The 14,859-nt window shown below is 44.1% G+C and overlaps 1 long non-coding RNA gene across 1 annotated transcript in view; it reads right to left on the minus strand.

Annotated features, from left to right (window-relative positions):
• Positions 1-1,757: 1,757 nt before the first annotated feature.
• LOC107968726 (uncharacterized) overlaps positions 1,758-14,859 on the minus strand; it is a 44,229-nt gene continuing 31,127 nt past the window's right edge. The window contains exons 3-4 of the long non-coding RNA XR_001710119.3: positions 7,959-8,080; positions 1,758-5,711 (exon numbers count right to left, since the gene is read on the minus strand). This is a non-coding gene — a long non-coding RNA (uncharacterized LOC107968726). The remainder of the gene's footprint in view (positions 5,712-7,958; positions 8,081-14,859) is intronic.

The raw sequence follows: 14,859 nt of genomic DNA on the forward strand, positions 1-14,859 counted from the left end.
CCCCAAAGGACAGCCCCTCCTGCCACCTCACATTCACAATGATAATGTTCAGGCACCTGGTGGTGGGAGGTGGGGGCTGCTTTCCTCCCTAGTCTGGGTACAACTTGCCTGCTGCTCTCAAACTAATACATGCACACTGGACTCTGAGAAATGTTTGAGCAATTCTATGTTCAGGGTTAAACCAGGTGTGGTGGCTCACACCTATAATCCCAGCATTTTGGGAGGCCGAGGTGGGAGAATCGCTTGAGTCCAGGAGTTGGAGGCCAGCCTGGGTGACATGGCAAGACTCCATCGCTCCAAAAAAAAAAAAAAATTCAAGGTTTAGGTGTTAAGTACTGAACTATACAGTGTTGCGGACAGCTGGACCTTAGTTTGGTCATGTCCCATGTGGATGCTTTCTCCTTGCCTAATGTTCTCCGTTTTCTCTTACCTTTCCCAAGCCCTCTCCATTCTACTCCTCCCTTCAGAGTACTCTTGCTCTCCCACCTTCCCACCCATTTAGGCATCCATATCCCACTCCAACAAAATTGTAAAGTCTCCATACCCACCAGTCCTTTCTGGTATCTGGCAGATTTGCCAACCTCAGGATCTGACAGTCAAGAACTCTTCTCTTGCCCCTTGGTTACCGATGCCTGTTGAGAGCAGTTCCAACTCAGGACAAGCTGGCCAAGCTGTGGGAACTGCTTTTGTCCTGTGGATAGATTGAAGCTTCTCCTTCTTCTCGGCATTTCTGTGGCTGGTTGTTCCCCAGAGTATTCAAAATGAAACTGATCTCATCCCATCACCCCAAGAATTAATTAATTTCCAAAACACATCCCTGCCACGCACTTATCCTTCTGATCTGCATGAGAATTTAATATTCCTTTTAGTAAGATGACTTTGCATTTATTTCTTGTAAGTTAATATCCTGGCCCTATTATGTTCTCATTTGCCCCTTTCTTGATGAGAGTTAAATCATAAATCCACTTAACTTGGCAGGGAAGGCTCACACCAAGTTCCATTTGTGTTGGCGGGATAACTGGTCTTGTTTTACTTCAGACTGTATGTATAAGCCTAGAAATGGTGAGATGGACATAGTTGACCTGCCCTGGGCACGAAGGGGCACAGAACACTGGGAAGAAAAACAATAATGAAGTAGACATCCAAGAGAAACAGAAAGGGGTGATGGAGAGATGGAATATGTCCTGAGTTCTAGACAGTATTCTGTTTTGTTGTTGTTATTTGTTTCCGCAGCTTTCTTCTCCTTAGGTGGCCGTGATAGATATTCCACTAATCCCAGATATACACTCCTCTTCCTATCGTAGTAGTTGAACCTCCAGTCTTCAGTGGGGTACATGGATGCCCAGATGAAAGACTACATTTTCCAGCTTCCCTTGCAGTTATGTGTGGCCATGAGGATGAATTCATGAGTGGCATTGATGTGTATGACTCCTGAGTTGTGCTCTTAAAGTGAAGTATTGCTTCCTTCATTCACCTTTCCCTCTTCCCGTGGGCTACATGGCAGATGTGTTAGTATTTCTTAGGCCACTCAGGTGAGAACAATCTCTAGGCATAGCAGAGCAAGAAGATGGAAGGATCCTGGGTCCTGGGCAAAAGGGACTCCCCTCGCCAGCCCTCACCTGCTTACATCTGAACTATTACATGGGTGAGACATAGCTAACTTATTTAAGCCACTATATATTTGGACTCTGTTACATCACAGGGATCTATATCCATCCTGATTTCTACAGGTGTTTTTTTTTTTGTTTTGTTTTGTTAAACACCATCTGTTTATCTCTTTCTACAATTCCTGAACTTAATCTAAAATCTAAAGTAAGAGAGCTCACCGCTCCTCTCTTGGTCACTCACTCCATAAAAGTGGTATAGCTGGAGCTACTACAGCCATTCTCCCACTGAGTGAAGGCCAATGGGAATGGGGAAGATGAGGGCAACACTCAGTGGGAAGGAGAAATGAAGAGACATGGGAGCTAGAGGCACCCGACAGCTTTTGAGCTCCTGGTTCCAGTGGTTCCTGAAGTAAATTGTACCTCACTCTCTCTGCAGGTTCCCGAAGTGGCTCACTAAATTCTGCCCTTTTGGGATGAGGCTCATGGAGTTCTATTTCTTTTTTTCTGCATGCTACCAGGAGTCCTTACTAACTCCCATAAGCTATCATAAATTCTCTCTGCCCTTATCTCTTCCTCCTGCTAAAGTTTGCTGTGTTTCATTTTTATTTCTGGCTACTACTGAGTTCTAGAGTCTAAAGAAAGTTAGTGGTGGCTTTTAACAGGATGAGAGATGGGGTCAGTTTGCCTTTTAGGATGTTCACTTGAGGTTTCATGAAAGTTTTCATCTGATGAAGATTTGAATTCCCTGCAGCCAGGCATGAACAGAGAGGTCTCTGCAGGACCTAGTGTAGTTGCCTAAATTTCAAGCCTTCATCACTTCCAGAGCGGGACAATGCTTCTCGCACTCCCAAGATTCCTAAAGGCTCAGACCACAGCTGCTTCCCATTCCAAGAGTAACCTAAGAGTCCTTCTGAGGTTGATTAGGAGATGTGGGGATAAAAATTGGGTACGCATCTCAGAGGAAGACTTTGCACACATTTTCATTCAATAAAAGCTAATAAAGCAGGATGGTTAAGTAAAGTAACTTACTCAACCTCCCATGGCTTATAAATGGTAAGTAGTCTCAGACTTGAAAGCAGATCTAAGCCTTGGCTTCCTCATCTGTCAAATGGTGATAGTAATCTCCATTTCACCAGATTACTGTGAGGCTTAATTGAAATAGTGTCCATTAAGTGATTGCCTTGGTAAGTTCTCAGTAAATGATAGCTGCAATTATTTTTATAATTATGATTATTACTAGACAACTCAATGGATGCTCTGGTCCTGGCCTTGGGAAGTTGGATCAGAGAGATGGGAGGCAGGGTTTTCATACTCCACAAGTCCATGCCTCTAATGCGAAGAGAGTCCTCTACACACTGAGCTCACTTTAGGCATCATCAGGACTGAGAGGAGATCACAGAAAAGGAATCTTAAGGGAAATTGCACTTTATGGACTTTCCCCCAGGACACAACCATTTCTCTTTCCTGTGGGAAGCAGATATTTGAGTTTTAGCTTTAGAGATGCCTTCTCCCTAAGGGGACCTTGGCTCTGCTTCTAGAGCAGAGGGGATGGGGAGAGGTCTCACATGTTTAGAGCTGCCTGCAGATTCCTTGAAGCTATAGCTGCTCCCCCTCTGTGTTGCACCCCATGGTCTTCTCTGCAGCTGGGCCCAGAGCAAAGCTTTAATTAATGCTAGAAGGACACCCACAGCTTCATTTAGATTCTTCCTGGAAGCAGAGGCAAAATCTCAGGTGCAGTGGGGGAGAATCTGCCCAGGGGTCATTCCTGTGCTGAAAACCTCTTGTGTTTCACATGGCCTTTAGGGAAAAGGCCAAAATCCTTAGTGTGAAAGACATGGCACCATGTAACAGAAACTCCCACACAGTGGGCCATGGCACACTGGTAAATTCAAACCCGTCATAAAAAGTCCTCCAAATTTGATCCATGTTTATATGGCAGCAGAAGCTAAGGCCCTCAAGGGGCATGTTTGAGAAATGTTTGATGGTCACTGTTAGGCAAATTTACAAGCTAAAGATGAATACTGAATTGTTTAGGAGAGAAAGAATTTTCAGAGGCAGTGTAAGAGAGATGGAAGATAGATAAAAGGGCTGGTAGGAATGAGGAACTGGAGAAAAGGGGCAGAGGTGTTTAATGGAGCAAATCGAGGACGTTTCATTGTATGGTATGCAACTTAATCCTTCTTTCTATCCTGTCACTGAATCTGGTGGAAACTATCCACTTTTTATCAATAGGATGTGGAGTGAATTTATTTTGGGGGTCTGTTGAAGTGTTTACTTTGGCCTTCCCATGGGTGAAGGCCCAGCTTGAATGCTGCCCATGAGAGACCCCTTACACCTAGTTATGTTTGCAATTTATTTTTGCTGCAATTTAGAATAACATGACAACTGTAGATATTCCAAGGGGAATATTCCTCTGTAGGCATACTGCAACATCAGAGGGGAAGAGCCTCAGATGTAAGCTCCATAAAAGCAAAGCATGTTGTCTGCTTTATTCACTGCTGTATTCCTAATGCCTAGAACAGTGCCTGGCATACAGCAGGTGCTGAATGAATAATGATTGTTCTGTGGTCTGTTCTGTCTACCTCTCTTGCCTCTTTTCCCATCCTACTGCACATCTTCTATGGTTTAATATCACTAAAGTGCTTCCAGCTCTGGGATATGCCCCACTTTATAACTCATTGATTCATACATTCATTTGGCAAAAATACACTGATTTCCTGTTCTGTGCCAGGCATTGTGCTAGAAACTGGAGATACTTGGAAAGCAAAATGTAGAGTTATCTGACAGTCAGTGGAGAGAGCATCATTCCAATAATTACACACACACACACACACAAAATTTATACAAATATAAACCTGCAGGCTAGGACAAATGCCAAGAAGAACAATTGTGCTACAAGATTAGATTATAGTAGGATTTGTTCTGGATTGAGAAGGTGATATTTGATCTGAGTTCTGGAGGTCCACTAGCAACTAGAAGATTATCAGTGTGGCTAGAGTAGTTGAAAACATGTTTGTGTGTGTGAGGGTCATGTTCGGATATGAGATCAGATGAGTGGGCTGGGGCCAGGCCCTGCAGAATCTTGCAAGCCATATTAAATGTTTTGGTCTTTATCCTAGAAGCAATGGGGAGCCATTGAAGAGTTTTAAGTGAGGTGAAGGTGTTTGATATGATCAAATTTGCTTTATAAAAAGATCATTCTGGCTGCAGAGCTCTTTTGAACTCCTTGCCACTCGTTCCTACCCCACAAGCCTCCCCTACCCATTCTGGGGCCATGCAATTACTTAGTCGGTGGTGAGGACAGCCACAGTAGGTGACTGAAATCTCAGCCATGTATTTATTGACTCTTGGCAGCTGTTCATAATGAACTCTCAGCTTCCCTAGGGGTGCTGAGTAGACTTGCCGAGAAGAAGAGGAAGGGGTGGGGAAACTGCAAGGGGATGGATATGGGGCTTGGTGTTCTGTTCTCACATCTGTCTCCCTCTATTGATGCCTGCTGCCATGATGATGTATTAGAATTCAATAAGCTTTGCTTGTCTTTTCCTAGAAAGGGAAAGGCTGGCAGGGGGAGAGCCAGGCCCCATGCCACAATGAAGGGGGAAGCAATTCAAATGAATCATTCTATTAACTAGCAGGGGGAATCCACGGCCAGTGTGAGGCCATTGCTATGTTATTAATCCCAGTTCTTACCCAGAATGTTTAACCTTGGTGATTCTAGTGGCAGTGAGATGTAAAACCCTAAGTTTAATAAGGCAGCTGGGCATCGCAATCTCTTCAATTCCAGGAACAAGGATGGAAAGTCTTTTGCTTCCTCTGCTTGGGATGTTGACCCCAGGGTGGAAACAAAGTCTCAGGAAAATGAGGGGGACGGGCAATGTGCATATTGATCTTACCGCCCTCTTGCTCAGGAACACCTGTAATGATAATGATCTTTGCTGATGCAGGGCTTACCTTGCACTTGACTTATGCCCTTATACAGAGGACATTCAGTTCAATCAGAATTGCTCTTCCAAAGAGAAAGCTCCCTTTGTCGGGAAATCTTTTGGTTGGTGTTGAAGCTGAAGATTATTCTTGGAAACACCTGGGTGGATTTCCAGGGTTGTTCTGGGGAGGAGGGGAGAACAGGCGGGAAAGACAGTAAGTGATAGCATGGAGATAGCAATATGGTGGAAAGCTATTTGCTTTGTGATGTGACTCCTTCCCAAGATCCAGTGGCAAATTTCCAAGAGTTCTCAAAAATCACAAAAGGGTGGATGGGACTTGATTTCTCATAGACACTGGAGAGTAAGCAATCCTGGGTATTGGAGGGTGAAACCCAGGCAGTATGGGTAGGCTGACTTTGGTCATGTGTCCACCTCTGGACCTATCACAATGGCTGGGAGAATGTGATGCTCTGATTCACTTGGGCCTGTGGCTAGAAAAAGGGGTGACTGGCTCTGATTGGCTTGGATCTATGTCACATGCACTATGGCTGGAAAAGGAGGTGGGGCCTCATGAAAGCACATGGACTGAGAGCTGGGAAGGGTGCTTCACCCAGAGACAACAATTCTTTTTATTTATCTTTTATTTTCTTTTCTGTTTCTCTTCTGCTTCTGTGTACTGTTTCTGTCTCCTGTTTCTTCATCCACTGCTTTTAATAGTAATCACAGCTACCTAAAACAGGGGCGTATGCATCAGGCATTAATCCTCAAAATGACTCTATGAAGAAAGGACTTACTAACTTATTTATGTATAAGCAAATTGAGACACAGAGAGGGTACACAGCATGTCCAAAGTCATGTAGTTGGTACATGGCAAGGAGGTACCAGCAGGATTTGAAACCCAGGTTTGCGTGGCTTTCATGCCCACAGGCAGCCATGGCTGGACTATTGCTGCTTCTCCTCCCCTCTGCTTGGGGAGAAGCACATGTAAAACTCCCCCAGGAGACAGGATCTGATTGGGTTGGCTGGAGAATTCTCCAGTCCACCATGGAGAATTCTTGAGCCAAGACTCCTCATTGGCCCCCTTAGTTGAACTTGGATGGCTGCCTGGGACCTGATCTCTGGTCCAGACTCTTGTGGTCAGAGGGCAGCTTACATGACCCAAAGCCAAGGAACTTGAGTGGAAGAAACTGCCTGTGGTCATTTTCTTAGGACAGTGACACAGGCTCAAGAATTCCCCAATTTGGCCCAATTCAAGGACTGGACGACTTGATGTTTTCAGACCACAGAACATTAAAGCTGGTCTGGCACCCCCATGTTAAAACTGAGACCCAAAAGAGGGGGCCTCACACAGCAAGTTTGCGACGGAAGGTCTCCGCATGTAGACTGTAGGGTTCTTTTCGCTATAAAGAACTGGCTTCCATCCCCAGACCAGTAGAGAGAATTAGAAATGCCACCCTCAAACACTTGCCAACAAAAAGAAGGAGTTTGTTAACTTTCTCCTTTCCTACCTGGGCTCACTCTGTCCACTTTCTCAGAGTTTTTAAGAAAAGCCTGTTAAAAAAAAAAATCCAGTCTCATTCTGATGTTTTATTAATGGAGACGGCTGCTGTTTCAACAATTTTAATTAGGGCTGAATGTTACTGTATTCAAACCCCAGGGAGTGTCAAGGAAAGGGAGCCACTAAGCAAATCTAAGGATCAAATGAATAGATTAATTAAATATCACCGCGTAGGCAGCTCAAGGCATGCGGACCTGCAGCCCCTCCCTCCTGCCCGACATGTGGATGAGAAGGGGAGAGAAGAGAGGCAAGAACTGGTGGTGGGCTCCCGTAGGCGAGTGGCTCAAGGCGTATGTGTCAGTTTCAGTGTGACACCGGCCACCAGTTTTGTTTTGTTTTCAGCCAAGGATTTGGTTTCCTTTGTTAAAGGCAAAACAAGCACGGAAATCCCCAATTGGGTCACTGCTTCCCCAACTTCCCGCTAAGACACAAAAAGTTGCAGCTCTTATTTCTAATGGATTCATTTTATTTAGCATTCACTTTATGCCAGGTTCTCTACTCAATGCTTTATGAAAATAGACTCATATAATCATTGCAGCAACACTACGAGATAGGGAGTAGTATATCCCCATTTTATACAGGAGGAAATTGAGGCAGAAGGGGATGAAATAATTTGCCCAAGGTTTCATGACTGCTGGGTGGCAAAACTAGAATCCAAGCCCTGGCATCCAGTTCAGTCCGTGTTACTAACCACTGCCTTCTCTGCCTCTTGGCATTGGTCACTGACTCTTCCTCTTGTAAGTCTAGGGCTGTAAGGTCCAGGCTTGATCTGTATCCTTAAGCCTCAACCTCCAGTGGGCCCCTCATATCATCTGTCCAGCAATTGGACCTCAGCAGGACCAGAATCATAAATCCAGATGAACTTCCTACCTTGTATGGTTAAGAGGTCAGTCTGGTTCTTGATCACCCACCATGGAATCCAGGTTCTTTCACTTGCTAGCTGTGCGACCCTGGGCAAGTCACTTAACTTCCCTGGGCCTTAGTTTCTTTATCTGTAAAATAGAGGCAATGATAATAATAATAAAGAATAAATGAGTTACTATATGAAAATCCTTGAAATAGTATCTGGTATGTGGAAAGAACTATTTAAGAGTTTGATTTAGAATTATTGTTATGTTGTTTTATTTTTTATTTATTTTTTTGAGACGGAGTTTCACCCTGTCATCGAGGCTGGAGTGCAGTGGCAATATCTTGTCTTAATGCAAAGTCCATCTCCTGGGTTCAAGCGATTCTCCTGCCTCAACTTCTCGAGTAGCTGGGATTACAGGCATGCATCACCACATTCAGCTAATTTTTGTATTTTTAGTAGAGATGAGGTTTCGCCATGTTGGCCAAGCTGGTCTCGAACTCCTGACTTCAAGTGATCCGCCCCCCCTTGGCCTCCCAAAATGCTGGGATTACAGGTGTGAGCCACCACGTGCAGGCTATTGTTGTTATTTTTATGATATTATTATTACATTCTCCTTTCCAAAAGGCTTGAGATTCTTTCAGTCCCTGACCTGACGTTGATTTCTGTTTGCATGCCTGATTTACCCCTCAAACCTCAAGCTTGAGGGCTCAAACCTCAAGCTTCTGGCTCCAAACTTTGCCCTCTCAACTCTGTCTTGATGTAAACTTGCCCTTTTGCATCCTTGCTTCTTGGAAAGCACCTTTCCTGCTCTAGCCCAGCTCCTAGCACCAAACACCTCACTGGAACCAAACACCTGTCCTCTCAGCCTCAGAATCAGCCCTGTCTGTGGCTCCAGTTGCTCTTACATGGATGAGGATCTTCTGGGTACCTAAAAGGGCTCTGTTTTTCATAATCATGAGAGTGATAATGATAAAAATAAAGCAAGCTCCATTTCTAACACCACTGGCAATCAGTCAACCGAACAAGAAATGTTAGCTGGAAACTTTAAAGATCCAGAAGTGATGGGGATATGAAGTTATAAGACAACCCTGCACTTCAGGATTAAAAAATACCATTTTGGCTGGGCACAGTGGCTCATGCCTATAATCCTAGCACTTTGGGAGGCCGAAGAGGGTGGATCACGAGGTCAAGAGATCGAGACCATCCTGGCCAACATGGTGAAACCCCGTCTCTATTAAAAATACAAAAATTAGCTGTACGTGGTGGCGTGCCTGTAGTCCCAGCTACTTGGGAGACTGAGGCAGGAGAATCACTTGAGATCGCACCACAGCACTCCAGTCTGGCGACAGAGCGAGACGCCATCTCAAAAAACAAAAACAAACAAACAAACAAAAACCATTTTAACCATTTTAAAGTGTACAACTCAATGGCATTAAGTGCACTCACAATGTTTTGAAATCATCATTACCATCTAGTTCTAGAACTTTTGGATCACTTCAGACAGAAACTCCATATAAATAAGCAGTCATTCCGACTCCCCCTTTTCTTAGCCCCCAACATCCGTTAATAGTTGTCTGCCTCTATGGAGTTTAAGAAATTTAAATCTACTTGCAGAAACCAACAAAAGTTTGCTAACATAAAGAGGCAGTGTGTACCAAATGCAAGAGCATAGCTTGCTGGTTAGTTTTGTGAACCCTAAAGCCAAACTGCCTGGGTTTAAATCCTGGCATTTCTGTTTATTACGGTGTGACCTTGGGCAGATTAATCTGCCTATCTGGGCCTCAGTCTCTATATATATTGATATGGTTTGGCTGTGTCCTCACCCAAATCTCATCTTGAATTGTAGTTGCCATGTTCCCATAGTCCCAAATTATTAACCACTGCCTTCTCTACCTCTTGGCGCTGGTAACTGACTCCTTCCCCTTGAGAGTCCAGGGCCATAAGGTCCAGGCTTGATCTGAATCCTTCAGCCTCAACCTCCAGTCATGTCATCGGACCAGCAATTGGCCCTCAACAACGTGTGGTAGGAGGGACCCAGTGGGAAGTAATTGAATTATGAGGGCGGTTATCCCCATGTTGTTATCATAACAGTGAGTGAGTTCTCATGAGATCTGAAGATTTTATAAGGGCTTTTTCCTTTTTGGTCGGCACTTCTCCTTCCTGCCACTCTGTGAAGAAGGTGGCTTTCTTCTCCTTTGCCTTCCGCCATGATTGTAAGTTTCCTGAGGCCTTCGCAGCCATGTGGAACTGCAAGTCAACTAAACCTGTTTTTTTTTTTTTAATAAATTACCCAGTCTTGAGTATTTCTTCATAGCAGTACGAGAAAAGAATAAAACACATATAAAATAAAAAATGAGAGTTACAGAGTTCTATCCCTCATAGGCTAGTTGGGAAGTATGTAAAGAGCTGAGAACCACACCTGGCTGTAGTAAGTGCTATGTAAGGATTTGCTGTTGTTACAGGCATGGATAATAAGTCCTGTGGCTTAGCTTATTGTAATTTTTTAAAGGGCAAGAACCATTTCTATCATGCCTAGCTGAGAATCCCCAGCATCTAGCATGATACCTGGCATTCAGTAGGTGCCTGGTAAATGTTTGTTGAATGACTGAATAGTAGTTCAGGAAAGATGGGAGATTACTGTGGGACACGACAGATTATTTGGGAACCCTACACTCAATGTCAAAAACATTCTGCAGCTATTTGGCAAACCTTATTAAGAACCACCTGAGAGCTGGATGTTGTGTGACCCACTACAGATAGAATGGAAAACCAAGTCTGTCACCAACGTAGATATGACGAAAATGATTATAATTTATCAAAACACCCAATGTTTGTCAAGCACTTAACAGGTGCCTGGCACTGTGTTGAAAACCTTACGTGCACTAATTCATTTAATTTTATTTATGACTCAACCTATGAGACAAAACCACTAGCACAATACAATAATAGCAATGAAAAAGCTATTTTTTAAAACAGAGCAAAATGTCAACAAGTGCAAATGAATCCTCTGACAATTAAGTCCATATGGGAGGTGGGGATGATGAGAACAGTTAGGTGAGGACAATCATGGACTTCTGATGAAACATCTGTATTTGTGATCCGGCCAGCCTGTTAATCATCTGGATATTTGCAGCCTGAGCTGTCAGTTGCTTTTGGTTTGCATTTTTCTTTTCTCATCCTTTAAAATTCACCTTCTACTCTGTTGTAGGACAGATCTTATCCCGCATGCTATCTTTTCTTGGCAATACAGGGGGATGGCAAAGAGAATGTTTGCAGATGCCTCAGCAAACCAGGTCCCTGGTCCCTGAGAGTAGGTGCTCTTGTCTGTGTCTTCAGGGCAGTGCTCACAGCTGGTTAATTGGATCCAGGACAGGGTTATGGAGGCAGGCGTCAAAGCACAATGACCTAAATCAAACCCAAGATTAATTAAAAAGTGTCCAAGTGGATTGAATATTTCATGACCTGAAGGCTGAAGTCAGGTCTCTTTGGGATAGAAATCAGACGAGAATGTGTGGTGGGGGTAGGGGTGGATTGGAAATAGAAGAAAAGTAAGGGGGGAGGAGGAGGGAGAAGAATGGGTGGAGGAGGAGGAGAGAGGAGGGAGAGAAAGGGCAGGCAGGAGGGAGGAAGGGAAGAATGACAATGAATATATGACTTCACGGAAATCAAACTAACTTCTCACCTTCATCATTAGATGTTCTGAGAGGGTGATGTACCTTTCATGGGGTTATTTTGAAAAGCTGATCTTTTCAATTATTCCGTGAGGGTAGGTAGAGTTCATTGCTGGTTCACAACTTCCCACACAAGGACCCTGGAGCCCAGAAAGGAACAACCTCCCCCAGCCCCCGAAGCTTGCTGGGATTCAGACGCAAACTCCAGTCTTCCACTTCATTGCAGAATTGGCAGGGAGCCAGGAGACACAGGACATTTCCCACCTTCCGAGCAACAGGTTCCCAGAATCTCGGGAGGCATTTCTTCCAGAAAGACATTTTTTTTTTCCTGTTCCATTTCTCTACCAAGGAATTAGTTGGAAACGTGTGGATTTCCTTGGGAGACTGGGAAATTCTCTAGTCCCCCGAGTCTATCCTTGGGCTTCAGCTATATTATCTCTTGTTTCCGTGTCCCTGTGTCCATATGGATGGGTCTGATCACTGCTGTGTCCATCTGTCTTTCTGGGTATCTGTCATGTGTGGCCTTGTTCTTTGCCTATCTCAATACCTACTGTCAGCCCACCCCTCTCTCTGTCATTTCCCTCATCTCTCTGGCAGGTCTGCTCTGTTCATGGCCCAACCATGTTCACCACCTCTTTGCTTTTCTTTCTCACTGACTTCCCTCTCTCTTCTCCTCCTCTATCCTTATTTGCTGAAGTTCATGCACATTTTAAGCATCTTTGTGCCTTTCTTTGCCCTTCTCCTTCCTCTGACTTTTCTCCCCTCCCTTCTCCTGCTCCTGCCTCTTTCCTCTTTCCTTTCTCTCTTTCCTATTCCATTATGGATGTTTTGTTGGTGGCTCCAGTCAATTCCAATTGATAAGTATCTCTAGATTCCCTGCTGTAAGCCAGCAGGTGAGCTGAGGGCCCCCTGGGAATACAGACCCAGTGGGTCACTCTCTGCAAGTGGCTCTTAGTCAGGTTTTAGCAACTTGATATAAACTTTTATTTTCCAATCAGCTTCAACTTGCAGGTGGCCTTGAGTGTGGCCACTGCCAGAAGGAATGGTAGGGATCACTGAGCCACAGAGTGAGAGGAGAGGCAGACAGCTGGTTGCCTCCATGGGCAGAGTGGTGCAGATGACTGTACTCGGCAGGTAGTGCTACAAAGAGGGTGGCACCTGCTCTTACCCCCCTGGGAAGTGGCCCTTAGCTGTTTAGTGGCTCTGCCATTCACCCTCATGGGTACAGTCCCACCACCTGTCTGTCCTTTCCAGGCTCTTTTCAGGGACTGCTCCGTTACATAATCAGTGTGCTCTGGAAGCCATAATTCCACAATTGGTGACTTCTCCAATGAAACACAAGACTGAGAAAGCCTCACGGCTCTAATTATTTTGCCAACACTTTCTTCTGCATATCAATTTCCCTCCCCTGCACAATTCATATTCTATACATCTGGATGGCAAGGAGGATGCCTGGGGAAATTACATGGCTTTGCACATGAGATTTGTTAGAAGTTGGAAGAGAGACTATCTTATTTCACTTGATAATCTCTTATTTATGGGTTTGTTCTTTTCTTAATGTTAACGAGACTTACTATCTCCGTCTTGCTGTGACAGCTTTATCAACATCTCTGTGGCTGCATTTCCATCTAGGTGGTGGAACTGTGTTCTAATTGCATTGGCATAAATAACAGGAAAACCCACTGATTGGGAATGTCTGCAAGCCCAAAGGCCTGGATTTTACACAATCTGCCTTTTCTTGTGGGCAGTGAATATGCTAGATAGTCTAAGATCTAGAGCCTACCATTCTGTCCACTGCTGACAAGGTGGGATTTTATCAAACTCTTTTAATTTCTCTGGGTTCAGATTCTCTAGGTAGTAGCTCCTTCTTTTGAGGCAGCAGGTGCTGTCAGAGAGGTACAGGTTATGGAGTCACAATGACCTTGTTGGCTTCCTGGCTTTGTGGATTAATTGCTATGAACTTCCTCATCAGTAGGAGAAAACAAAATTTTTTAAAGAGCAATAGCATTTTTTAAGTCCTTGCAAATGCTCTATGTGTAGCATTTCATTAATTCTCATAAACACAAACATAGCTTTATTTTCTTAATAAATCTCAGAAGGAGAAATGGATTCATGGACATATACTCATGTGTTCACTTTAATTCAGTAACGCATACTTTTGAAATATTTTATGATTGCATATTATAGTTCACAGTTAATGGTTGAAAACTCAAGCTGGGAAGGACTATGAAATTTATCCTAAGTTGTGTCCGTGAAGGTAAAGAGCCAGACAGGGCTACTATAAAGGGCCATACATGTTGTGCACTTCTCAACTCCCAGGAGGATTCTTAACCTAAGACAGGGCTCAGCAAACTACAGCCCATGGGACAAATCCAACCTGCTTCTTTCCTTTTTTTTTTTTTTTTTTTTTTTTTTTGAGACGGAGTCTTGCTCTGTCACCCAGGCTGGAGTGCAGTGCCATGATCTCTGCTCACTACAACCTCCGCCTCCCGAATTCAAATGATTCTCCTGCCTCAGTCTCCCGAGTAGCTGGGACTACAGGCGTGTGCCACCATGCCCGACTAATTTTTTGTATTTTTAGTAGAGACGAGGTCTCACCGTGTTAGCCAGGATGGTCTTGATCTCCTGACCTCGTGATCCCTCCGCCTCGGCCTCCCAAAGTGCTGGGATTACAGGCCTGAGCCACTGCACTCAGCCCCAGCCTGTTTCTGTAATAAGGTTTTATTGGAACAACTTCATTCATTACTTTTTTGTCTATGGTTGCTTTTATGCAGCAGAGTTGAGTAGTTGCAACAGAGATAGTATAGCCCACAAAGATGGAAATATTGACCATCTAGCTCTTTCCAGAAAAAAAGTTCGCTACTCCTGATCTACACGACAGTTTGAACTCTCTTAAGTTGTTCAACATGGCAGCCGTGGAGCCATGAATTGAATATGTACCTAGTTGAGCTCTGAGTGACTGACTGACTTCTACCCTACAGGTTAGCTATGAGAATTAATGAGATAGGAATCTCTTTCACAAATGTTTACACATGGGACCAAAGATACAGGGACAAGAATGGTCATTGCAGCATTATTTCTACTGGGAAAAATCTAGAAAGAATCCAAAAGTCCATCTCTAATGGATATGACTAAATAAACGAGGCTACAGTTATACAATGACAGATCATGTAGCTGTTAAAATGAATGAGGCAGACCCAAGTGTGCTGAAAGCTGTCTGTAGCAATCCACACAATCATACGTCTATATA

Source organism: Pan troglodytes, chromosome 18 (genome assembly GCF_028858775.2).
Source record: "Pan troglodytes isolate AG18354 chromosome 18, NHGRI_mPanTro3-v2.0_pri, whole genome shotgun sequence".
NCBI lineage: Eukaryota > Metazoa > Chordata > Mammalia > Primates > Hominidae > Pan > Pan troglodytes.